Source organism: Cavia porcellus, unplaced genomic scaffold (genome assembly GCF_034190915.1).
Source record: "Cavia porcellus strain 051 isolate PalLab524CR breed Dunkin Hartley unplaced genomic scaffold, mCavPor4.1 scaffold_32, whole genome shotgun sequence".
Lineage (NCBI taxonomy): Eukaryota > Metazoa > Chordata > Mammalia > Rodentia > Caviidae > Cavia > Cavia porcellus.
In genome coordinates, this window is record NW_026947515.1 from 23,697,144 (window position 1) to 23,724,949 (window position 27,806).

At 42.6% G+C, this 27,806-nt stretch overlaps 1 long non-coding RNA gene across 1 annotated transcript in view; it reads right to left on the reverse strand.

Moving 5' to 3' along the window:
- Positions 1–1,384: 1,384 nt before the first annotated feature.
- The window catches only part of LOC134474317 (uncharacterized), a 51,812-nt gene continuing 25,390 nt past the window's right edge, over positions 1,385–27,806 (reverse strand). Inside the window, exon 2 of the long non-coding RNA XR_010045108.1 lies at positions 1,385–5,826. This is a non-coding gene — a long non-coding RNA (uncharacterized LOC134474317). The remainder of the gene's footprint in view (positions 5,827–27,806) is intronic.

Below are 27,806 nucleotides of genomic sequence, written 5' to 3' on the forward strand. Positions count from 1 at the left end.
AGCACAGTGGCTGCCTAGTCCACAGTTCAATTGCTAGTACCAAAAAAAGAGCAAGATTTCAAATGTGGTTTTTTGTTGAACCATGTAAAGACCTCAGTTATCCAACAAAAACACATCAGACACAGAAATAAAATTTTATGAAAATCACTGTTTCCAACAATATACAAATTATTAAGGTATCACTTACTCCCATATTAGTATATGCAGCAAAGAAAACATTTTTTCATTCTACTATTTATTTACTTACATTTTGGGGGGTGTTGAGACAAGATCTGGCTATATTATTCAGGCTGGCCTTGAAATCACTATGTAGCCCAGCCTGGCGTTGAACTCACGGCAATCCTCCTGCCTCAGCCTCCTGAGTGCAAAATGAAATGTTTAAATAATATTGATGCAATTTTTTCTTTTCTCTCCTTCTCTGTCTTTTGTTTTGTTTTTGAGACAAGTTCGCCCTATGTATCCCAGGCTGGCCTCCAATGTATAATTCTACCTCAACTTCCAGAGTGCTTTGATTACAAGATTGCACCACCACACCTTGCTTTATGCAAAAGTCTTCTAACGTATCTGACAGATTGGCTTTTTCTTTTTTTTTTTTAATCGATACCAGGGATCAAACTCACAACTGCCTGCTTGCAAGGCATGTGCTTATGCTGCTGAGCTAAATCCCCAGCCCCCTAGATTGGCTTTTATACTCACCTATTACTCACATGATTGAAAGCTCTCATGATCAAACACCTTGACCCAGCCAAACATGGTGGTGCTCGCCTATAATCCTAGAACTCAGGAGGCTGAGGCAGGAGGATCACTGTATGTTTGAGGGCTGTTTGGGCTACAAAGTGAGTTCAAGGTTCTCAACTGCATAGTGAGACCCTGTCTCAAAAAGACAAAAAAACAAAACAAAACAAAAAACATTGTGACCCAAATCAAAAGTCTAAACAGTTGTCAGTTTTTTTAAATGAAAGGAGTTCATTGTTGAAAAATAAAAAGTAACTACAAAGAGCATGAAATAAAGTGCAAACACTGCTATTTAAATTTCTTTGATGTAATTCTGCTTCTAGTTAAGTAAGAGAAGAGATAAAGACTTTGGGGTACAAACCTATTAATGTGGATCATGCTATGAAGTAACTGTCTACACGTTCTCATTCTCCTTGAAAAGCCACCACATCCACTAGAGTAAGTTCATATAAATAAACTGATTACTCCTTATGTTTGTACATTTACAGAGCTTAACAGGCTTCATAAATTACTGCATACTGAACAGTAGCATTTCCACCATCTATTAAGGCAGTTTTGTAAAAATAATTTAATTGACCAGATCTCTTCATGAACTTTCCGCTTACATCTATTGTGTAAGCAACATACAAAAACCATATTCTATATATACTAAAAAAAAAAAAAAAAAAAAACACCTCAGTACCAGAAAATGGTAATGAAAGCTGTGGAAACCAGTTTACTTTCTAAGGGACACTCTTCCCTTATCTCAGATTCCAAGGGCTAGTTGTCCCCTTCAGGTCTGTGCTCCTCAGTGCTTCACCAAATCAACCCAATTCCAGCCCGGAGCAAGCTCCTCTTCCTGATCTGTTTTATCTGCCAGTTTGTGTTTCTGAGTTTTTGAAAGTTGTCCTTTTTGTCGTTTTTCTAACTTGATGGGGTTATACTAGGTGTGTTAATTACATTTCTCTTGTTAGATAGACAAAATACCCAACACCCACAAGATAAGGGAGGTTTATTTAGCTCCCAGTTTGTAGAGGTTTCAGTCCACCCTCAGCTGACTCCAGGCAAGGTGGAGAGGCACAGGAAAAGTTCTTGGTGGGCATCAAGGGAGAGGGTAAGATGAGTTTATTTCTGTATCCATGCTGCCAGGATTAGGACCAAACCAATCAGTGGGCTGATTTAGTAACCACCCACCCTTAATCTTAACACTGCACCTATCACACACTCTAGATCTGGTCACCTCTGACAATGCCCCACCTATGACTGCAGGAGGCTTTGGAGGGGCATCTAGACACAAGCCATAACATTAGGAGTTTCAACTGAGATGACAGTGCTATGGATGTTGAACGAATGGGACAGTGATTCTCTGCAAACAGCTCTTTATTCTCCTTGGCGTAGTCAAAGGATGTATAGGTCACTGCTGTTCTCAGGTTAATTTCCACTGCTTCCCGGAACTTCAGTTTACTTTGTTTTACAGCGATGATATGTTATTGTTTTTTTAAAAGCCTTCATACATGTAATTGGGGCAGGGCTGGAGGTATGTTTCTATCCAGGAAATCTCTACTAAAAAGGCATTGGGGGTCACCTTTTCATCTATCCCATGTGGAAATGAAACTGGACATAATTCCCAGAAACAGTTGTCTCCTTCATAAATAGAACCTAACGCTTTAGCTCCATCTCCTGGACCTCAAGTGAGTCCAGTGGCCCCAGCTCAGCCCCCTCCTTGCACCCAGCTCTGACCCTCGCCAGCATGCTGTTGGGGCTGGAGACAGTGGGCTTCAGGCTTCAGGCTTCAGGCCAGCAGGCATCTGGGGAGAAGCTGCCACACACCTGTGCTTTGACTGTGAGGGTCACAGGGAGTCATCTGTGGGGTCTCCTTGTGGCATGGTGTTTGCCCTTAAGGTTCCAGGGCTTGGAGAATTTGAGACTTCGGATCTTCTTCTTTTTTTTTTTTTAATTTATTTAAGGAGAAAAAAAAGCAGAGAAAGGATACCAGTTATACAGATTTACAGAAAAAAATAAACAGTAGGAAATCACTAGTTAATGGATTACATATTGTCATCTTAGAAATAATTGTTCAAGTCACAAAATTAAAGCTTGTAAAGTGGACATTCCAACAATGATACTGCAAAAGTTCTGTTCAATGATCCAATAAAACTCAGTGATATCATTTTCTATCTTATACACTTAAATATACCTGCAGTTATATCATTTAGAGCCCTTTCTTTTCCTCTTTTGTACAATGACAATTACACATTTTGGGTTTTGTTGCTCCCACAGTTCTTACTACTTTTGTGGAAGGGAGTAGAACCAAATGTGACTTAACAGAACAGAGTCAATCAAATCAAAAGGGTGGACATAATAGATAATGTAAAAGCATAATACAAGGTGATCAATAATGGTTACCATAATGCCTCCCGCTATCTCTAATAGAATTGCCTATATCATCAGTTATAATAAAATTGAACAAAGCAATAAAGAACAAAACCAACAAAACCAAAACATTGGATACATTGTAGGTCTTCAAAAGTAGATAAAAGTCAACGAGAATGGGCGTCATAATGAATCTCACTATCTTCACAGCTGTTGCCTAAACTTTCGAACCTGGTACTATCCAGCAAAACAGAATAGAGGAACATCAGTCAAAAACAAGATGGTGAGAGCAACACAGGGCTTCAAATCAAGATAATGGAAAGTCAAAGTGGGTTACTATAATATATCCTGCTATTTTTATTTATTTTTCCCTTAATTAAAAGGATAAAAATAAAAAAGTAAATAATGGAGTGGAGATTGAGATAAAAGAGGGCATAACAGCAAAACAGCGCAGATCAAAACACAACCATTTAAGCAGAATAGTGTTTCACCACAAGATAATCCTGACATAAAAGTAGTTACCATATTGTGTCTTTCCTTGAAATCCTTGAGTACAACTTTGTATACTGTAGCATTAAATATATCAAAACAATGTAAAACCATTTAAGAGAATGACAGCATTACAGGGTATTTAGAATCAACTAACAGAAAATGAACACTGGTTTCTGTATAATCTCCTTGTCTTTAAAAGTTTTTGCTTATACTATCGTACATAATAAAATCCAATAAGATACAACCTGTTTAGACCAATGGAGACAGAAGAACAAAATGAGATTTCATTGATGAGACTTCAAAACAAGATGATACTAAATCAGTATTACATATTAAGACATCATTTTCTCCAAAATAGCAGTTCCTATCATCCAATCTTCTCTGCCTCATTTCTGTTGAGCTCTTTTTCTGTCAGTAGCTGTCAGTTTGTCTTCTTCATTTTGTTCTCTGCTCCATTCATTGTGGCCTCCCCCCCACTATTTCTGGATTCTCTGTATTTTTCTTTTTTTAGAATATCCTGCAATACTCTCTGTAGAGTTGAATTGGTGGTTGCAAATTCCCCCAGTTCCTCTTTATCCTGGAAGCACCTTGTTTTTCCATCAATTTCCAGGGACAGTTGTGCAGGATATCTCAATCTTGGCTGGAGATTATTATCTTTCAAAGCTTGAATTATTTCCCCCCACGCTCTTCATGATTTGATGGTTTGTGCAGAGAAATCTGCTGTAATTCTGATGGGTGCTCCCTTGTAAGTGGTCTGTTTCTTGTCTCTGACAGCTTTTAATATTCTGTTCTTGTATTGAATTTCTGGAATTTTTATTATTATATGCCTGGGTGTTGCTCTGTTTGAGTTGTAGGTGGCTGGGGTCCTGTGTGCCTCATACATCTGAGTATCTTTACCTTTTGCTAAATTAGGAAAATTCTCCTGGATTATTTCTGTGAGTAGCTTTTGTAGTTCACTTGTTTGTGTCCCTACTTCTTCTTTTATGTTCTTAATTCTTAAGTTATGGATCCTCTTATCATCTTCTTGTCTTTGTATTATTGCTGTTTGTTTCTTTGTTATTTTTAAGAAGTTTTTCCTTTCATTCTCCCATATTATAAATCTGCCCTCCAGTTCAGATAGTCTGTCCTTAGTTTCTTTCAAGCTGTTATGCCAGTTTTCAATAGAGTTTTTAGTTTCCTGGTAGTCCCTTTGAACCTGCTTCACGTATTCTATGCTTTCTCTATTTTCTCCATCAAACAATTCTCCCCTCTTTTTCTGTTCTTCCATTCCACCATCCGTTTTTTCTTGTGTGGTGCTTAGCATTTCTCTAACTATTCTGCTTACTTCTAGCTTCAGGTCATTAATAACTTCATTCCTGAACTAATCTATGAGGCTCTCTAGATGGCGCTTTATGTCTATTGGTGTGGTGACCGCTATTACCTGTTTCTCAGGATTAGGGGCCGAGGAGCCTTTCTTGTTGCTGCCTCTTCCCATATTCTTTGTTCCTTATATATGCAAGCTTATATAGGAGGCCCAGCTTCCCTCCCTGTCAGCCACAGCCTGATCGAATTGCGCCAGCTAGGTGTTCCTGCCCACCACAGCACACCAGGAAGTTCCAGACCAGGCAGCCTACGCGGGGCCTGCCCCTCCAGGCCACCCTCAGGCTCTGGGATCTGGGTTGGGCTAGCCTACTGGGTCCGCCAGCAGCATCACGTAGCCTAGGCACTTCTCACCAATCCTGCTTGAGAGGGGGATACGTGGCTGGAGTCGCTGCAGCGCCCCGCTCCCACAAGTCTGCCCAGTCCCAGAATGTCCTCCGCTGGAGTCAAACTGTGGTAGAGTGTCAGTTTCTCTCACTCACCTCACCACAAGTCAGTGCACGGCTCCCCGCCCATCCTGTTTTCAACTCCGTTCACAGATTCCCGTTCTCAGAGCTTCTGTGCATCTCTCTCACTGCCGAGCTGATGTAGACGCAGCTGCTGAGCGGCGGGAAACCCAAATCACGGCTTCCAATGGCGCAGGCTCCAGCCTCCACACTGAGACCCCTCTGTTCCTGTTCTAGCACCAGGACTGCATTCTAAGTTGGTTTCTCTCAGCCTAGTTCGTTCCTGGGTCAGCAGAGCATATCTCCACCTGCTTATGTCTCCTTACTCCGCACCACTCCTGACTTCTGAGCCGAGTCTTTTAGAGAGCCTCCGTAGCTGCTGTTATCTGTCCGCCATGTTTTCCCGGAAGTCGAGACTTCGGATCTTCAACCTGCACTGATACTAGAAAGGAATGGGAAAACACACACATGTTCAGTTATCTCTGCAAAAAGACATACAAAGGAAGACATGCTGGAACTTAGTGAGACTGGTCACCTAAGGAAGTTACAGAGGAGCAGGGCGAGCTGAGAGGACAGAAGAGGCTGGAGGAGGAAGTGGCACGAGCTTCTGCAGTTTTATCTTTGCACTTTCTATATCCCAAAAATAGTGAAGTCAATAGACTGGGAGGAAACTCTAAAGTGGACAAAGGCAAGTTGACCATACCCATATTTAAATGCTCACAACCACAGAAAAGAAGTAAAACTAGTTTTTAACTATAGAGCCTCAGAGTAAAGACAGAAAGAACAGCAGCATGGAGCTCTCATTGGTGAGTAGTTGGCTAATCACGTTGCCTCGCTAGATAATGATGAACCCACTGGCCCTGTATTATAGGGGTAATAAGTGCAAATGTTAAGAGTGAGACTTCAGTGCTATTTTGTTTTGTGGTACTGGGGGTCGAGCCCAGCAGCACTGTACCACTGAGCTACATCCTGACTGTCTGATTGATTGACTGAGATAGTGTCTCATGGAGTTGTCCAAGGTGGCCTTGAACTTGTGACCCTCCTGCCTCAATCTCCTGAGTAGTTAGAATTTCTCACTGCACCTGGCTAATAGGCATTAAGTACATGATGGCCAGAAAAGGAAGTAAGCAATATGAAAACAGGCAATGAATGAGACTTCCGGGAGAACATGGCAGACAGATAACAGCAACTACCGGAGGCTCTCTGAAAGACTCGGCTCAGAAGCCAGGAATGGTGCGGACTAAGGAAACATAAGCAGGTGGAGATATGCTCTGCTGACTCAGGAACGAACTGGGCTGAGAGAAACCAACTTGGAATGCAGTCCTGGTGCTAAAACAGGAACAGAAATGCCTCGGTGTGGAGGCTGGACCCCGCGCCATTGTAAGCCGCGATTTGGGTTTCCCGCTGCGCAGTGGCTGGCTGCCTCTACAGTGGCTCAGGAAGGAGAGAGACGCGCAGAAGCTCTGAGAACGGCAATCTGCGAACAGCAGAGAGGCGTGCACTGACTTGTGGTGAGGTGAGTGAGAGAAACTGACACTCTACCACAGTTTGACTCCAGCAGAGGACTTTCTGGGCCCGAGCAGTCCTGCAGGAGGAGGGCGCGGTGGCAACTCCAGCCACACATCGCCCTCTCGGGCAGGATTGGTGAAAAGTGCCTGGCCTGCGTGACACTGCCGGTGGACCTGGTAGGCTGTCCCAACCCAGATCCCAGAGCCTGACGGTGGCCGGGAGGGGAGACGCGTAGGCTGCCTGGTCCGTAACTCCCTGGTGCGCAGCGGTGAGCAGGAAGACCTAACTGGCACAATTCGATCAGGCTGTGGCTGACTGGGAGAGAAGCTGGGCCTCTTATATAAGCTTGCATATATAAGGAACAGAGAAGAAGAGGCAGCATGGGAAGAGGCAGCAACAAGAAAGGCTCCTCGGCCCCCAATTCTGAGAATCAGGCAATAGCAGACACCGCACCAATACACATAAGGCGCCATATAGAGAGCCTCATAGACCAATTCAGGAATGAAGTTATCAACGACCTGAAGCTAGAAGTATGCAGAATAGTTAGAGAAATGCTAAGTACCACCCAAGAAAAAACAGGTGGTGGAATGGAAGAACAGAAAAAAAGGGGAGAATTGTTTGATGGAGAAAACAGAGAAAGCATAGAATACGTGAAGCAGGTTCAAAGGGACTACCAAGATACTAAGAAGTCTTTCGAAGACTGGCATAACAGCTTGAAAGAAACTAAGGACAGAATATCTGAACTGGAGGGCAGACTTGTAATATGGGAGAATGAAATGAAAAACTTCTTAAAAATAACAAAGAAACAAACAGCAATAATACAAAGACAAGAAGATGATAAGAGGATCCATAACTTAAGGATTAAGAACATAAAAGAAGAAGTAGGGACACAAACAAGTGAACTACAAAAGCTACTCACAGAAATAATCCAGGAGAATTTTCCTAATTTAGCAAAAGGTAAAGATACTCAGATGTATGAGGCATACAGGACCCCAGCTACCTACAACCCAAACAGAGCAACACCCAGGCATATAATTATAAAAATTCCAGAAATTCAATACAAGAACAGAATATTAAAAGCTGTCAGAGACAAGAAACAGACCACTTACAAGGGAACACCCATCAGAATTACAGCAGATTTCTCTGCACAAACCATCAAATCACGAAGAGCTTGGGGGGAAATAATTCAAGCTTTGAAAGATAATAATCTCCAGCCAAGATTGAGATATCCTGCACAACTGTCCCTGGAAATTGATGGAAAAACGAGGTGCTTCCAGGATAAAGAGGAACTGGGGGAATTTGCAACCACCAATTCAACTCTACAGAGAGTATTGCAGGATATTCTAAAAAAAGAAAAATACAAAGAATCCAGAAATAATGGCAGAGAGGCCACAACGAATGGAGCAGAGAACAAAATGAAGAAGACAAACTGACAGCTACTGACAGAAAAAGAGCTCAACAGAAATGAGGCAGAGAAGATTGGATGATAGGAACAGCTATTTTGGAGAAAATGACATCTTAATAGGTAATACTGATTTAGTATCATCTTGGTTTGAAGTCTCATCTAGCTTTTGTCCTTCTGTCTCCAATGGTCTAAATAGGCTGTATCTTATTGGATTTTATTATGTACGATAGTATAAGCAAAAACCTTTTAAAGACAAGGAGATTATACAGAAACCATTGTTCATTTTCTGTTAGTCAATTCTAAATACTCTGTAATGCTGTCATTCTCTTGAATGGTTTTACATTGTTTTGATATACTTAATGCTACAGTATACGAAGTTGTACTCAAGGATTTCAAAGAAAGAGACAATATGGTAACTACTTTTAGGTTAGGATTATCTGGTGGTGAAACACTATTCTGCTTAAATGGTTATATTTTGATCTGCGCTGTTTCGTTGTTATGCCCTCTTTTATCTCATTCTCCACTCCATTATTTACTTTTTTATCTTTATCCTTTTAATTAAAGGAAAAAAAATAGCAGGATATATTATAGTGACCCACTTTGACTTTTCATTACCTTGATTTAAAGCCCTGTATTACTCTCACCATCTGGTTTTTAACTGATGTTCCCCTATTCTGTTTTGTTGGATAGTATCAGGTTCGAAAGTTTAGGCATCAGCTGTGAAGATAATGAGATTCATTATGACGCCCATTCTCGTTGACTTTTATCTACTTTTGAAGACCTACAATGTCTCCAATGTTTTGGTTTTGTCGGTTTTATTCTTTACTGTTTTATTCAATTGTATTATAACTAACGATATAGGCAATTCATTAGAGATAGCGGGAGGCATTATGGTAACCATTGTGGATCACCTTGTATTATGTTTTTACATTATCTATTATGCCCACCCTTTTGACTTGACCGATTCTGTTCTGTTATGTCACATTTGGTTTTACTCTCTTCCAAAAAAGTAATAAGAACCGTGGGAGCAATGAAACCCAAAATGTGTAATAGTCATGGTACAAAAGAGAGGAAAAGAAAGTGCTCCAAACTATATAACTGCATGTATATTTAAGTGTATAAGATAGAAAATGATATCACAGAGTTTTATTGGATCAATGAACAGAACTGTTTGCAGTATCATTGATGGAATGTCCACTTTACAAGCTTTAATTTTGTGACTTGAACAATTATTTCTAAGATGACAATATGTAATCCATTAACTAGTGATTTCCTACTGTTCATTTTTTTTCTGTAAATCTGTATAACTTGTACCCTTTCCCTGCTTTTTTTTTCTTTTCTCCTAAAATAAAATTAAAAAAAAAAAAGGTGAAAAAAAAAAAAAAAAAGAAAACAGGCAATGAACATTTTGCTACTGGGTGACAACAAGAAATATCAGTAAGAACTCATGATTTTAGATCGCCCCAGTTACATATGTGTCCACGGTTATATGTGTGTCCCTGAATACACACTTACTCGCATGGTGTAGGAAGCCATTGAAGCTGGAGATGATCACATAATAAAGCAAGGCCAGTCCCGTCCCCCGCCCAAAACAGAGAGACCAAAACCAGCTATGTAAACAAGTTATTCTAGCACCAAGAAGGCAGGGGCCAGGCCTGCCAAGCCATGGGCTGCTAGGCAGAGCACTGAAATCGACCTCGTCTTTCCCAGGATAAATAAAGGTGCTACAGAGGTCGAGCAGTTCCTTTCCTCCCATCAGGAGGATAAGGGCTCCACCTTACCCCAGTTCTGTCTTTTCTTTTTCTCATCCTCTCACAGGTCCTTAACCCCAGGAACCTCAGGAGCTGCACTGAGTTGTGGCATATGGTGCCAGAACACAGACGGGGTTGGAGACTGAGGGTGAGGGGGACACTTCTCATGTGCATGAGACTAAGGGGAGAAGTGCATTGGTACAGGTCAGTAGTCATCACTGGAAGGTCTTGATATTGGCGTCATCAGGTGTAGAGTGGGGCATTGAAAATCCCTTATTCTCTAGGGCCAGTTATAAATGGTCTTCCTGAGGGAAACCCCTTCCCCTGAAAAGAAAAAAAAGAGATATATTAATTATATCAGCTGTCTAACTATGGGGCAAACTTATCCAAAAGAATCACAAATGCATAAGGACCTGTTTGCTGTATGCTTGATTCCAGTATTTACATTCCTTCTGTGGATCTGGACGACACAGGGTCTTAATAACCTTAAGCTTCTTGAGAGGATTACAAGGGAAGTGGCTCCAGGCACTGTTTCAGAATCAGGTCCCGAGCAGGGAAAAGGTGGCAGCCCGACCCCCACACTGATAACCTTAACTGAGCCACTAACTATCCATTCAGCCAAACCTTCCACGGGCTGTCCAAAGTGTAGAGGACGGGATCATTGGGCCACTCCATGTAAATTCAGAACTTCCAGCAGGCCTGATCAGGCTGGCTCCAGCACATCACTGTCTCCCTATGGCTTTGTAGTGGGTCTTGATATCGGGTAACCTAAATTCTCAAACTCCATTGTGTTTTCAAAATTGTTTACTACAGAGGTACTTGTTTTAAATTCAAGATTAATGTAACTACATTTATTCAGGTCCTTTTTGCCTTCTTAAATCAATTTTAGTTGTCCACAGACTGACACTACACAGCTCGCTAAATTTCTTGCATGTGTCTCCAGAAGAACAAACTGTAAACTTACATACTTTGGAGGAAATTGAAAAACAGCTTAGAGCAAGACTAGGGAAAAAACAGTCCAACAGAAATCAGCTGGCCCTCTCCAGATTTGAAAGGGCTGTTTAATAAAGCAGCTGCCTCCTGCTCCTCTCACTGCTTCTCACAGGCCCCCAGGCAGGGGAGGGCACCAAAACCTCCTCTGAGCCTGGAGCTTGGCCCAGACAAGGAAGGTAAAGAAACAATGTTGCTTGTTTCAGCTGCAAGGAGAAATCGGGGTCACGGTTCAATCTACTCAAAACACAGTTCAAAACTCCCTAGATTATTGTATTGCTCAATTGGTTATTCTTCCCTTGATAAAAACTGGAAAATATTGCTAATAATTATCCTTTTAAGTAACTATTTTTGCTAATTATCTTTTAATCAATTATTTTAATTTTTCAGCATCTTAGTATAACAGTTCTAAGGTGTCCCTGAGGAGACTTAACTGACCTTGATAGATTATCAAAAACTGACTGTATTTAAAATAGGTCTCACCTTAACTTGGTCTTGAACATCCTGCAGAAAACGTACAACTACTAGAGGTATATAAAACAATGCTGAAGTCATATGTTATAAAAGAAACTCAAATGACTAACACCTTTTGGCAACTGCCAGCTACACTGGTAGCTGACTCCTGTCACAGAGTGATGGACTGCACAGGGTTTCAACTGTGGAATGCAGGGACTTAAAAATTTTTGGACTGCACTTAAAATAAAAAGATCTACAGAGCTCTCCAACACAGCTCCTCCAGCTTCAATTGACCACCTGTCCCAGGAAACAACAAAATAAAAGAGAGGGATATGTAGGGAGCCATTGAAGCTGGAGATTGATCACATGGGTGGGGCTAAAGCAAGGCCAGTCCCGTCCCCCCAAAAAAAACCCAGAGAGACCAAAACCAGCTATGTAAACAAGTTGTTCCAGCACCAAGAAGGCGGGGCCAAGCCATGGGCTGCTAGGCAGAGCGCTGAAATTGACCTGTCTTTCCCAGGATAAACAAAGGTGCTACAGTGGTCAAGCAGTTCCTTTCCTCCCATCAGGAGGATAAAGGCTCCACCTGACCCCAGCTTTGTCCTTTAATTTTCTCATCCTCTCGCTGTCCTTAACCCCAAGAACCTCAGGTGCTGCATTAGGTCGTGGCGAAATTCTTTGAAAAGAAGTCATAAAAAGCAGAGACACACTGCAGAGAAACTGTTTAAAAGAGACTAAGAAAAATAACAATTAAATGCAATGCTTGACCTTGGATCAGGGCCTGGGCTAACCTGCTTTTATCTTCTTTGTTATGCCGGACTCGTGGGACAACTGGTGTGTTACTCAGATGTCTTTCTCTGTGACAATATACGGGGGAAAATCAACATAAAGGACCAAAAATGTATGCAGATTCCATTTCAGAGATTTTGGTTTATGGTCCCTTGGCCCCATGGGTACCTCCCCCCAAAATAAATAAGTAAAATAAAAGTAAGCTGCAAGGCACAACAGGTGTTTTTGTACAGGTAAGAAGTTTATGTGGGGCCAGGGATTTACCTCAGAGGTATAAGTGCCTGCCTGGCAAGCACAAGGTCATGAGTTTGATTCCCAGTACAAAATTAAATAAAATAAAGTTAAATTAAATTAAAAAGTTTAAATGTGTTTGTGAGGAGAAAAGTCCATTCTCCCACTTTGTGTTACGGTTGCCTTATTCTTTGAATAGGACTGATGTAAAATATTTTCCTGATTTCATCAGAAGGACAAAGTATGAATGTGGCAGAATCCTAAATGAAAGCTATATCCAGAAAAGATAACCTTTATGCATAAAAGGCATTCTTTAATCTATATTTACTGTTAGATTCTTTCAATAAAGAATAAAAGCATAACTATGAGGTTTTTTTTGTTTGGCTTGGTTTTTTGTCTTTTTGAGACAGGGTCTCACTATACAGTTCAGGCTGGCCTTGAGCTCACTTTGTAGCCCAGGCTGGTCTTCAACTTGCAAGGATCCTCCTGCCTCAGCCTCCAGAGTGCTGGGATTACAGGCATGAGCCACCACGCCCGGCTAACTATGAGTAATTTTTATATTCATAGCATAATAAATATGGGTAGAAATCTTAAAATCCTATTAAGAAATTAGTGGCAAACAGAAAATTGAAAAAAAAAAAAAAAACAGAATATAAGCTAATAACGTACAAACAACTGCGTGTTGTTTTTTGGTGGCCCTGAGGATCAAAGCCAGGACCTCCTGCATGCTAGGTAAGCCCTCTCCCACTGCGCCCCCGCCCCTGCCTCAGCCCTTTGGAGCTTCTGTTTATTCTGAAAATATACCCAAATAACAAAACTAACTCCAGGCTGGTCCGAAGGTGGTGAGTTATCTCCATTGATTGCTCACAGTCAGTACAGACTGAACTCCTTGCTCTACTCTCTCCCCCCTTCTCACTACTGCACTTGACTAGTAAAAAAAAACTAACTCCAGAAAGACTCCCATCCCACAAGTTCTGCTAGGGATTGATCTCCCAGCCCACTCAGAACAAGAAGTTTTTCAGTCTTTACACCCCTGGTTGAAAATTAGAGACAAGATAGGTGAAAGGGGGCCACGGATTTAGCTTAGTGGCATAAGTGCCTGCCTGGGGAGCCCAAGGTCCTGAGTTTGATCCCTGGTACCAAAAAGAGAAAAAAAAAGCTAACTGGAAGGGAATGTCTATACTTCGTGAATCTATTCCTTGTGCTTACAAAAGGTGATACGGAAAGGTCTCATTTGAAATTATCTACAGACACATTTCTTGATGTGGTTTATTTTAATAAAAAATACAGCTGAACATTTATTACAGATTACATGAAACTGTACACAATGATTCTCTCTTTTCATAGTGACCAACACTGATGTGTGTACCTGAATGTTAAAATCGGTTATTGATTGTCCTTTGTAGTACAATTTATTTAAAGTTTAAGCAAATCATAGGATAAAAAATATTTCTTTTTGTTTGTTTGTTTGTTTTTATCAATACCGGGGATCAAACTCACGAGCACGCGCTTGCAAGGCAGGTGCTTATGCCACTGAGCTAAATCCCCAGCCCCGATAAAAAATATTTCTAATAAATAAATAGCATTAAAAAAAGCAAAGAGCATGCCTACAATCCCAACACTCAGGAGGCTGAGGCAGAAGGATCACAGCAAGTTCAAGACCAGCCTGGGCTACAAAGTGAGCTCAAGACCAGCCTGACCTGCATGGTGAGACTCCGTCTCAAAACTAAATAAATAATTAATAATTTTTAAAACCCCACATAATTTCTAGGGGGGAGAAAACTCAATAAGTGGGTAAAAGAATAGCACACAGTTAAGAGAAGAGATAACAAATAAAGCCAGGAGGTGGAGCACACCTATAATTCCACTACTTGAGGCTGAGCAGAAAGATAGCCTGCTAGGGCCACATAGTGAGTTTAAGGCCACTCTGAACTGCACAGTGAGGCCCTGACTTAAAAAAAAACAGAGGCCTGAAATTTTTCCCAGCATAGATAGATACACAGATTTTTTTTTTTGTCTTTTTCATTTTTCTCGGTACCAGGGATCAAACTCACGACCGCCTGCTTGCAAGGCAGGTGCTTATGCCGCTGAGCTAAATCCCCAGCCCTATACACAGATTTTTTAAATTAAGAAAAGATAAACATATTAAAGATAGTGCAGTAAAAAAGATCTCATAGAAGCCTAAATGGAATTCTCAAATGAAAACAAAATAAAGAGAATGGAGTCAGGGTAATATTAGAAGTAATGAAGCCCGATAATTCCCAGCTGTGATGAAAGACAGGAATGTCCTGTATAGGAGGCAAACGGATACTGCGGACAAATAAAAGAGAAATCCGCACTTAAAATGCGCTGGAGTAAACACACAAAGCAAAGAGGAGGTCTTAAAAGCAGCCAGGAAGAAAATTCCCTGATACCAAAACCAATCAGACACCATGCAATCTCCCTTTTGAAAACACTTTAGGTAACTAAGCTTTACGAACATAAACACCAAAATTATTAAATATTTGTAAATCGAACGCGCAATATAAAAATAATGTGTGAAAGAGAATTTGAAAGTTTAAAATAAAGGCCCGCCAAGAAAGCCCGCCAGGACCCAGCGGTCCCGTCCGGCAAGCCTGATTCCAGAACCTTCCTTCCTTGGTGTACCTGTTTTGCCGCCTCCTTGCAGCCAGCACCCTTACAGAGTAACCAAGACGTCAGACTCCTTGGGCATCCACACCGCCGCCCGCCCCTGCAGTCACAGGTGCCCCAGCTTCCCGGGTACCTCCCCGCATGCTTCCCTTTAAAGCCCCCAAACCCTGCCTGCCAGGTGGGGCTCTGGCTCTTTGGAGACACCCTAGTCAGAAGCCCACCCGTGTAATAAACTGTCTCCTAAACCTCCCTCCGTGCCGTGCTTGGTCTGTTTTCCCTGTAACACGTGAGGTTCACCCCAGGACTCAGGCTTTCTTACCATTTAAAAGTCATTATAATTCTACATAATTTGTCTTGCATGCTCAAGGCCCTGGGTTCGATCCCCGGCACCACAAAAGAAAAAAAAAATCAGCAAATTAACAGATTAAAGAAGAAAATCCATATAGTTATTTCAATAGAGGTAGAGCCTTTGACAACATTTCATATTTATTATAAAATTGCTTACTTACCAAACTAGGATTAAACAAATTGCTTCAGTGTGATAAGGTACATTTATAAAAACAAATAAAAAATACACCTAACTCTTAGCAAAAATTAAGAAAATTAAATCCTGTCCTTGGCTGGTCTGATGGCAGTGGGTTATCAGAACTTAACATTAGTGTCACTAAAGTTGGTATACCACCCCCCCCCACTGCTAAATTTGACTGGCTTTAAAAAAATAAAAAATAAAATACATAAATAAATCCTGTCCTCCAGTTACTAAACTAAGCAAAATCACTTTTATGTCTTCTATCCAACACTGTTTCAGACTATGTGTGTGCGTGTATCTTAGGCTTGGGGATCCCTAGCAAATGCAATAGTGTGAGAAAACAAGGTATTGCTTGGAAAGAAAGATAAAGAGATCAGCATAAATGCTATGAAATCTACTCCCCCCAAAGCTACTAGAATCAAATGAGTAATTATGATGCAGGATACAAAACCAGTACATAATGTTTTACTAGTAGCAAAAATGGAAACTGAAAATTAAAAAAATTTAAAATAATGTTAAATAAATATAAAATGCCTAGGGATAAATTTTACAACATGTGTGTACTTCTTGTGTACTTAAAATATCCAACTTCAATAAACCAAAGACCATCAGATCATAGATGAAAACTTTCAATTTCTGGAATAAAAAAATAGGATTGTCAGGGGAATCAAAATTGCAATCCAAAGCTGGGCGTGGTGGCTCATGCCTGCAAGCCCAGCACTCAGGAGGCTGAGGCAGGAGGAATGCTGTGAGTTCCAGGCCAACTTGGTCTACACAGTGAGTTCAAGGTCAGCCTGAACTATTTAGTGATACAGTCTCTTTCTCTCAAAAAAAATTCCAACCCAAATCCAAAGTTCCTTGCTGTGTAAATTTACAAAAATGGCTCTAAAGTTTATATGAAAATGAAAAGGACTCAGAATAGTTAAAGCTTTCTTTAAAGGCGTAAAGTTGGAGCACTCATGCTTCTCATTTTACAAATGTACCGACGCTACATAGTAATGGAAGCAGGGTAGTATCCACCTAAAAGTAGAGTTTAACCAATGCAAAATGTAGGGCTCCTGAATAACTAGACCGCCCGGCGTTTCAACTGCAACAACAAAATGTAGGAGGAAGTAGAATTCTATTGTTATATCACGGAGAGAAAATGTCCACATAGACTTGTGAACCCAATAAAAGTATCAAGGTAGGCTGACCAAGGACATTTCAAATATACAGACACTCAGGTTCCTACCAACGGAAATTCACTGTAGGAACTTTTAAGGATTTTTTTTCTTTTCCTTTTTGGTACCGGGAATTGAATTCACAGCCTCACACTTGCCGGGCAGGCACTGTGCCACTGAGCTATATCCCAAGACCAAAGAATGTATTTCCGAAAGAAAGAAAATTATCCTAAAAGAAAGATCTGCAACGTGAGGAGGAATGGTGAGCACAGAATCTGGGAAGCACACGGGATGATGCAAACACTGTTAGTGAGATGGGAGGAAAACCAAATGGTGCAGGGTCCCAGAACTAAGCCAGAAAATGTTTCCAGCAGGGGGTGTAATTAACTGAGTCAAAGGATGTTGATGGGTTAATCAAGGTAAGGACTGAAAACCAGAAGCTGACCACCCAATGCAAGTTACCGGCAAACTTTTCTTTCATTATTATTATTGTTATTTTGGTACCAGGAACCAAACTCAGGACCTCGTGCTTGCCGGCAGGTGCTTATGTCGCTGAGCTGTACCCCCAGCCTACTTCTGATAAACTTTTCAAGGTATTTTCAGTGAAATGGAAAACCTCAGGGTTAGGAGACGCAATAAAATGGGGCTAGGGTTACAGCTAAGTTATGTTTTTAAGGAGCAGAATATATTTTTCTATTTGTAAAATCTTGTTATTCCACAGCTCTCTCTGTTGAAAAGGGTCCCGTACGACCAATCTATTAACAGTGAGCAACCCAACACTCCCATTATGGCTTCTAAAGATCATTTCCCATAAAAAGGAAAAGAAGATCTTTGGAGGACAATGGCTGCTTCCAGGTCTGGGGCAGGAAAGCCCAAGTCCTGCACTTCTGGTTACATTACAAAGCAAGAATATTATTTAAAAAAGTGCCTCGGATGCTTAACAGCAGCCAACCTGAGGGGCTCTGAGAGCCAAACACAGGCTAAAATAAAAATAATCTGAGCCACCAGTGATCACAAAGGGACCAGTGCGCTGTAAGACGTCACACACGCTGAGCAAATTCAAAGTACTTCCAAAAAGTAAAGCCCACGAATAAAACAAAATTTAAAACCATGAAAACAAGAACTCATGTTGCAATTCGTCATAAGACAATGGGTCTAGATGGTGATCATTAAAAACTGCTAAAAATGACTTAGAAGAGTAGGTGTTTAGAAACAGTTAAATGGAGGTGCCCTGAGGCTGATCGGATGAATGTAAACATTGAAAACATGGGAAAGTGACAAATTGGAAAAAACTCAAAACTAAACATGCTGTGGAGGCTGAGACAGGAGGATCACAAGGTTAAGCCCAGCCTAGGCGATTTAGTGACTTAGTGAGACCTTGGTCTCAGAATAAAATAGAAAGATAGAAAGATAGAATAGAAAGATAGGCAGACAGATCTGAGGATACATTCAGTGTGAAGTGCCCAAATATTCAGTCCAATACTAAAACTCGCGCGCACACACACACACACACACACACACACCAAACTCCCCAAATTGCAAACTATTTAGTGAGCAGTGAAACAGAAAACATATACATGGCAGAGCTAAACTATATTCAAACAAAATATTATAGTTTTAATGTAGTTCATAAAGATTGCGCTAAACGTGGGTATACATTTCCCACTCATTCTCTTCTCTAGTCCAGAAACTTGTTTTTGTTTTTTCCTGTTTCCCCAGCTGGGTTTGTACAAGAAAGGGGAGCATTGGTCTCTCTGAAATGTGACAAACTGCAACCCACTCAGGCAACTTAAGAGACCTGGTGAGTTCCTGCCTCCAAAAGAGGCTGAGGCTGTAGCTCAGGTGGAACACTCTAGGCACAATCCCCAGTCCACCAAAAAATAGAGCTAAAGGAAAGCTCAGCCCTCTATTTGCTTAAAAGCAGGACACAGATTTGCAAAGAAAGTAAGATAGACTGCCCTCCCCTCCCCCAAAGAGAGCAAACACTCACCACTGAAGAGCCTTCAAGCCAGTGGGCCTGGAGCCCCGGAGCAGTGGGGGTAAACCTGACATGACACGTCTGTTACTGTGTTCTCCTTTGTTTCTTTTTGATTCAGCGTCTCGCTATGCGCTCAGGCTGGCCTTGAGCTCACTTTGTACCCCAGGCCGGCCTTGAACTCACCCTCCTGCCTCGGCCTCCTGCGTGTTGGGATTACAGGTGTACCCCTGGCTAGTATTGTGTGTTTCTTTTAAAACAAAAGATGTTAAGCATTTGGAAGAGGTAACATTTGGAAGGTTATATAAAACCATAGCCAGCCACATTCCTGGCTTGAAGTTTTAAAAAAATGGAAACCAAACCCTTAAGCATGATTCAGGCAGCTTCATTTTTTCCAATTCACCTGCTTGTACCACCTGCTCACTGACTTGGCAACAGGCCTCCAGGTTGTTTTTGTGGGGGAGAATACCTACAAATGAGAACATTTTACCCACTTGGTGGTTTTCATTCTGTTTTGCTTGCTGGTTTGTTTTTGCAAAATATTCATCACAGTTTACTGCAACCACGACGACGTGACAGTCACTAACCTGCCAGAGAGGAAGGCAGTGGAAAGCCGGCCTCAGTCTTCTGAAAGGTGCCTGTCGGGGAGCTTACAGTTTCCCACCAAGAGAAGTAGGAGCCGGGACCATCCAGACTCAGTTCCACTGGAGGACAAAAGCCAGTCTTAACCCTGGCTATGACAGGAAGAAACCGTCTGCTCTGTGACCAGTGGCCCAAGCAGGCAAGCAGCTCTGGCCAGCGGAGGGACGTGTGAGTGGCGTGGCCAAGATCAACCCTGCATCCCGCAGAAATCCTACTGTAGACTTGGTGTGGTTGCTCAGTATAGATTCCAGCTCCGATGAGTGAACTAACACAGAACTGGAGCCACCAGAAGAATTTTGTTTTGAAGGTGGTGGTTTAGGTTTGGACTTTATTGCTAGGTTTGTTTTCTCTGTCCTGTCTTCATTCTTTCTCTCCTGTTCCCTTCTCTAGCTCCCAGAGTTTGGGTGGGTCATCCTTTGTCCTTCAGCCTTGCTTATAGTATATCTCTCTTCAGCTATTGCTCTGTCAGGGGCCCTATCTCTCTAAAGTTCCTTTCCCCACAGGGTAAAAGCACTCTTTCAAGGAGAAACTCACTGTGTACAAGTCCCTGGTTTGTGTTGGATGTAGTTATTTAACTGTAGATCTTGCTCCCAGGGTTAGATAGCAAATTAGCAGTTACCACAGACTGGTTTTTTTTGTTTTGTTTTGTTTTGTCTTTTTCGTTTTCGTTTTTTTTTTCCGGTACCGGGGATCGAACTCACGACTGCCTGCTTGTAAGGCAGGCGCTTATGCCGCTGAGCTAAATCCTCAGACCCTCAGACTGTTGATTTCTAGGCTGTGCTTGATGATGTTACTGCTAATTGTACTACTTTAGCCAGGATGCCATATTCATTGTAATCAGTGGTTCACACTTGTATGATGATTGCGATGTTTTAAAATTTATTATTATTATTCTTTTAGTACTAGTGACTGAATTCACACCCTCTTGCTTCCCAGCCAGGTACTTATACCACTGAGCTAAATCCCCAGCATGATGATTGTGATTATTTGGTGTCATAATCATTTCCACAGTCCAGAACTAAAGGACTGGTGCTAAGCCATACAGATGGTAACTCATCATCCCTGATAAAGTGGGAAGGTAGGACCTTGGGACAGATACAAAGACCAACAGCCAGCTATACCTAGAAGGCATCTCAGAGGAATAGATGTTTCCTAGACAATCCCCAATACCAGCGATAATGCTACCTAACAGAAGAAAATTACAAATTAAAATTTAAAAAATAGAAAATGACAAGACACAGAAGCAAAATGCAATCCCAGCCTTCCAGCCCACCCAGGACAAATCCAGGGAACAGTGAGACAGAAGAAAACAGGTCATTCACCCGAATCTTCTGTAGGTTGTTTCCAAGATCTGGCTATTATAAACTGTTGCTATAAATATGGGTAAACACATGGAAATGAAATATCAACCTACTGAACACCAATGTGTCACACATTAAAGAAGATACATAGTTTTCACAGTTGAATGATAATGACAATACATCATACCAAACTTGTGGGACACAATGAAGTCTTAAGAGGGAAATTTATAGTAGTAAGTACCCCTGTCAGGAAAACAGACCACGCACATATTAACAACTTTATGTGGAACCTCAAACTTCTAGAAAAAGAAGAACATGCTAAACCACAAGCTCATAAGGAAGGAAATTATCAAGATCATAGCACAAATTAACACACTGGAGGCTAAAAAGCAATACAAAGAATCAATGAATCGAAGAGTTGGTTCTTTGAAAGATTAAATAAATTTGACAAACTATTAGCCAATCTTATCAGAAAAAGGAAAGAAAACAAACAACAAGGGTGAAATCATAACAGACCCTGTAGAAATCCAGAAAATCATCTCAACCTACTTTGTAAACTTGTATTCTAATAAATGGAAAATTTGAAGAAATGGACAGATTCCTAATACATATGAATTACCAAAGCTGAATTAAGAAGTTATAAAAATCATAAGTAACACAATATCAATAAATGAAATTGAAGATGTACATGCTGGGGGTCCAGCTCAGCGGCATAAGTGCCTGCCCTGGAAGTGCTCAGTCATGAGTTTGATCCCTGGTACAAAAAAAAAAAAAAAAAAAAAAAAGAAAAGAAAAAGAAAAAAGAAAAGCAATTGAAGTAATTAAAAATCTATCAACAGGGACAGGGGATTTAGCTCAGCGGCATAAGCACCTGCCTTGCAAGTGTGCAGTAATGAGTTTGATCCTGGTACTGATTAAAAACAAAAAAATCAACAAAGAAAAGCCAAGGACCTGAAGGATTCACTACTGAATTATACAAGAAATTTAGTGCAGACCTAACACAACTACTTCTGAAAATCTTTAATGAAACTGAACTGGTTGTTTGGTTTCGATTTGTGTGTGTGTGTGTGTGGGTTTGTGTGTGTGGGGGGGGATGTGTGAGTGTGTGCGTGCACCAGGGATGCAACTCATGACCTCGTACTTGCCAGGCAGGTGCATATACCATGGAGCTAAATATCAAGTCCCCTCTTCCATGAAATGGAAAAGGAGGCAACATTTCCAAATGCATTCCTGGAAGCAAGCATTATCCTGATACCAAAACCAGAGAAGGGTCCAACTAAGAAACAGAATTGCAGGCCAATCTCTCTAATGAACATTGAGGCAAAAATTCTCAATGAAATACTGGTGAACAGACTGCAGCAAATTATCAAAAAGACTGTACACCATGATCAAGTAGGATTCGTCCCAGGTATGCAGAGATGGTTCAACACATGTAAATCTATAAATGTAATATACCCTGTTAATGGAGCCAAGGACGTGCCTGCCTTGCAAGCAGGCAGTCATGAGTTCAATCCCTGGTACCGATAAAAAGGAAAAAGAAAAAAAAAAAAGAGCCAAGGACAAAGACCATAGGATCATCTTAATAGATGCAGAAAAAGCTTTTGACAAAGTCCAGCACCCATGCATGATAAAACCCTCTATAAAATCAGAATAGATGGTCTTTATCTCAATCTGATTAAAGCCATCTGTGACAAACCAACAGCCAACATCATACTACATGGAAAAAACTGAAATCCGTCTCTCTAAAATTAGGAAGAAGACAAGACTGTCCAGTGTCTCCACTCTTATTCAACATAGTGCTGGAAACATTAGCCAGATCAATTAGAAAAGAGAAAGAAATAAAAGGAATAAAGACAGGAAAGAAGAAGTTAAGCTATCGTTATTCGCAGATGACATGATAGTCTAATTTGCTGAAATGATATTTTAGGATTATTTTCAAGCTACAGGAAAATTTGGACTAGAATTTTAAACCTACTACATTCCTACATGCTTCATCAAGTGTTACAGTCGCTCACCGCACACTAAACTGCATTCTTTCATGAGAAAACCCTTAGGTAGAGGTATTTTGCTAAAGTGCAGTTATGAATGGTAGATGAAATACAATGAAAGGGGAAAGCTGAGTCTCTTAAGTAAGTGAAGCATAAAGCAAAAAATTAAGCCTGAACTGGGCCAAACTGCTTCATATTTCATGGTAATTATAAGAGACCATATGTCATCTTTGTAGTATGCTAGTCTTTACTACTCATGTTCATGTTAAAATAAGGAACTGTGCAAGATTCTTCCCAAGTTTCTGTGTGGTATGCCTTCCAGGGACAGAGCATCTTTCAGCATTTTGGTAACCTGGGTGTGAAAAGCAGAGTAGGTTAAGAACCAATAAGGAGTTCTAATTCTTACAAAGTTTTAGGTTATTTGTATTTGGACATGAGAAACAGCCAAAAGTTGGGGATCAGCAGAACTGATACACCAGACTCTTTTCAATACTGTACTTTGAAGACCCCAAAATCCACCAAAAGACTACTAGATTTAATAAGCAAATTCAGTAACACAGCTGGTTACAAAGTCAACACTCAAAAATCAATAGCCTTCTTGGTATATGAATTGAAGAGTTAAAACATTCAGGAAACCCCTCTTGCCTGGTCACTCGGTCAGAACAACCAGATGTTCTGACCTGATAGGGAAGTTGTGATCCGACGTCCCCAAAAATAAGACCACCATGAACTATCGACCCTGCCAGACAGGATATGAGTTTTCAAAAACATCAAGCCACCTGCAGCAGATAGCTCACCCACCAGTAAGCAAACGACAGGACCCCTATTAACCAGTGCCATCTGCTTCTGTAACCGACGCTTGCTTTGCGGCTTTCGGCTTTATATAGCCTGCATTTCCCTACTCGGCACTCTCTCGCTCCCCTCTCCCACCGGAGTGCGGTCGGAGGGTCCCTCGCATGCGCGGACAGTAAAAACCCCTTGATTTTTCATGAGAGCTGGATCCTTGGGGCCTTCTTTGTGACAGTGATCTTACATTTGGAGGCCCCAGTGAGATCTGTTCCCCCCCCTCACCGAGGGAGGCTCCAACGTCCACTAAGTGTCTCTCAGGGTAAGTATGGCCGTTCCTTTTAGTTTCATTTTTGTGATGGATCATTTGTCTTAACTGCCCCAGATCGCTTCTGACCCGTACCTCACAATCCTAATATAGGGCAGTTTCTTTGGGGGATGCCCCAAAAAGATTCTCTTGGGAGTCCATTTGTCCCTCAGACTCCCAGTTTGTTAGGAGGGGTCTCTTCCCCCCTCATTGGCGGTGGATTCACCGATCTCGTGTGAGTGTGGCCGGCCAGAACGTGTGCTGTGTTTTGTCTTATTGGTGTTCTCTGTTGTCTCAGTCTTTGTCCTCGTCTCTTTTGTCATAGGACAGAGCACCTCAAACCCCCTTTCTCTCACTCTAGACCATTGGTAATTTTTGCAGTTAAGAATATTATCTTCAGGCCAGGACATCAGGGACATCCTGATCAGATTCCCTACATTCTGGTATGGCAAGATCTTTCGGAGGATCCTCCGTCTTGGGTTAAACCTTTTCTCCCCGCTTCACCTTCTTCCCCCAAACTCCTCCCAGCTAAAGCCCCATCGGCCCCGTCCATCCTGCCTGATTCCCAACCAGATCTCCTTCTCCTTGATTTTGATCCTCCTTGCCCCTCACGTCCCCAACCTCCCTATCCCTTACCATCCCCTCCCTCTGACTCCACACAGCAGTCACCTCAAGCTAGTCCCCCTTCCTCCGAGTCCGAGTCCGCCGCTTCTGCTGCGAGCCCCCTACCTCTCCCACCTGAACCCACAGGTCCCTCTAGGGGAACTTGCAGCAGGCACGCTCTTCACCGCGAGGGTGTTCCCACCCTCCCATTGCGACCCTGCAGCCACATGATTAGTGATGGCATGGAGGAACGAGAGATGCCCACCCTCCAGTATTGGCCCTTTTCTTCCTCTGACCTGTATAACTGGAAAAATACCAATCCTTCTTTTTCAGAGGACCCGACTAATCTTACAGGACTCGTGGATTCCCTTATGTTCTCTCACCAACCCACTGGGGATGACTGCCAACAATTCTTAGGTATCGTCTTCACCACGGAGGAGAGGGACCGCATCCTCCTTGAGGCCCGAAAGAACATTCCTGGGGACGACAGAAGACCCACTCAACGTCCAGACCAAATCGATGATGTGTTCCCCTTAAAGCGCCCCGACTGGGACCCAAACACTCCTGACGGTAGGCAGCATTTGTCCATCTATTGCCAGACTCTAATGGCGGGTCTCCGGGCGGCTGTGAGGTGCCCCACCAATTTGGCCAAGGTAAGAGAAGTTACTCAGGGACCCACTGAAGCTCCCTCAGTGTTTTTAGAATGGTTAATGGAGGCTTACCGCCGTTATACTCCTTTCGACCCTCACGCCGAGGGCCACCAAGGATCAGTGGCAATAGCCTTCATTGGTCAATCGGCCCCTGATATCAGGCGCAAGCTTCAGAGGCTAGATGGGCTTCAGGATTTAACCCTAAGAGATTTGGTTAAGGAGGCTGAGAAAGTTTACTATAAACGAGAAACTGAGGAAGATAAAGAACAGGCTAGAGATAGGAAACGAAACAAGGAGTTAGTAAAGATGTTGGCCACAGCAATAGGTAAGCCAGTAGACTCAGGAAAGGGCAAGCCTCGCTGGTCCCCACTAGACCCGGACCAATGCGCCTACTGCAAGGAAAAGGGGCACCTGATTAAGGATTGCCTCAAACTCAAAAGGAAAAAGGAAAAAGAGGCAAAAGAAAAACAGACCTTCCAGCAGGCTCCCATACTTGCCCTGGGAGACGATGACTAGGGGAGATGGAGCTCGAACCCCTCTCGGAGCTCAGGGTAACTTTTAAGGTGGAGGGGACTCCTGTTGACTTCGAGGTCCATACAGGAGCTGTTTACTCGGCCCTACAGGTTCCTTTAGGGTCACTCACATCCAAAAAGTCACTAGTCCAAGGGGCAAATGGGAGTCAATACCGCCCATGGACTACTGAGCGCACCGTTGACCTAGGGAAGGGAAACATAAAGCATTCCTTTCTGGTGATCCCCGAATGTCCCGCTCTCCTATTAGGAAGAGATTTGCTGACCAAATTGGAGGCAACAATCTCCTTTGAGCCTCAAGGGCCACAGGTGGCCTTCCGTGATCAGAGGGTCGGACAGCCTATGGTCACAATCTTTTCCTTAAAATTAGAAGATGAATACCGGCTCTATGAGGAATCGAAGCTCCAATCCGTTCCTCCAGCCTGGTTAACTGATTTTAGAGACTCTTGGGCTGAAACGGCCGGACTCGGGCTAGCAAACCAACAACCCCCTGTAGTGGTCACTTTTTTTTTTTTTTTTTTGTCTTTTTCATTTTTATCGGTACCGGAGATTGAACTCATGACCGCCTGCTTGCAAGGCAGGTGCTTATGCCACTGAGCTAAACCAGCAGCCCCTGTAGTGGTCACTTTAAAAGCCACTGCCACGCCCGTCCGAGACAAACAATACCCCATCAGTAAGGAGGCCCATCAAGGGATAAAGAAACATATACAGAAACTGTTAGATCTAAAAGTATTGACCCCCTGCCAATCTGCATGGAACACCCCATTGCTCCCAGTTAAGAAACGGGGAACCAACGATTATCGGCCGGTACAAGATCTGACAGAAGTTAACAGTAGGGTGGAAGACATCCACCCCACAGTGTCAAATCCTTATGACTTGCTTAGCGGCCTGAGTCCATCCAAAACCTGGTACACTGTCCTTGATTTAAAAGACACTTTCTTCTGTTTGCCCCTACACAAGGATAGCCAAATGGACTGACTCAGACACGGGGGCTAGTGGGCAAATGACTTGGACATGCCTCCCTCAGGGGTTCAAAAACAGCCCTACCATCTTTGATGAGGCCCTCCACAAGGATTTGGTGGCTTTCCGGGCTCAGCATGCAGAGATGACCTGCTGCTAGCAGCCGACACGGAATCTAAGTGTGTTAAGGGGACTCAAGCTCTCTTACGTGAGTTGGCCATATTGGGATATAGAGCATCAGCCAAAAAGGCCCAAATCTGCAGAAGGGAGGTGGCTTTTCTAGGCTATACTCTAAAGGGGGGTAAGAGATGGCTCACTGAGGCACGAAAACAGACGGTAACCCAGATTCCCCCACCAAAAAGCCAGAGACAATTACGAGAAGTTTTGGGAACTGTGGGGTTTTGCCGGCTGTGGATCCCAGGATTTGCATCCCTAGCAGCCCCCTTATACCCACTACTCAAAGGGGGCTCATCTTTTGTCTGGGAGGAAAGCCATCAGCAAGCTTTCGATGCCATCAAGCGAGCACTCTTGTCAGCCCCAGCCTTAGCGCTTCCCAATATAGGCAAGCCATTCATTCTCTTCATTGAAGAGAAAAATGGAATAGCCAGAGGGGTATTAACCCAGACCTGTGGACCATGGAAAAGGCCCGTGGCCTACCTCTCAAAGAGGCTAGATCCAGTGGCAAATGGATGGCCCCCATGCCTTAAAGCCATGCAGCAGCAGCCTTGCTCACTAGAGATGCAGACAAACTGACTCTAGGTCAAAAACTGACCATCACTGCCCCTCACACATTGGAGAGGGTCATCTGCCAGCCACCTGACAGGTGGCTTTCCAACGCCCGCATCGCCCACTACCAAAGCCTCCGGCTCAACAAAGACCAGATAACCTTCGGACCCCCGACGGTCCTTAACCCAGCTACCCTGCTGCCAGAAGAGACTTCGGAGCCAGTTCTACACACCTGCCAGGACATCCTGGCAGAGGAAACAGGAATACGGCCTGACTTAACAGATCAGCCATTGCCCGATGCAGAGGTAACCTGTTTCACTGATGGGAGCAGCTTCCTGATGCGAGGTAAGCAGTATGCGGGGGCCGAGGTGACCGACCACTCCAATGTGATCTGGACAACCGGACTAAAGGAGGGCTCCTCAGCTCAAAGGGCTGAATTAATCGCCCTCACCAAGGCCCTGGAGCTCGCCAAAGGAAAGCGAGCAAACATCTACACTGATAGC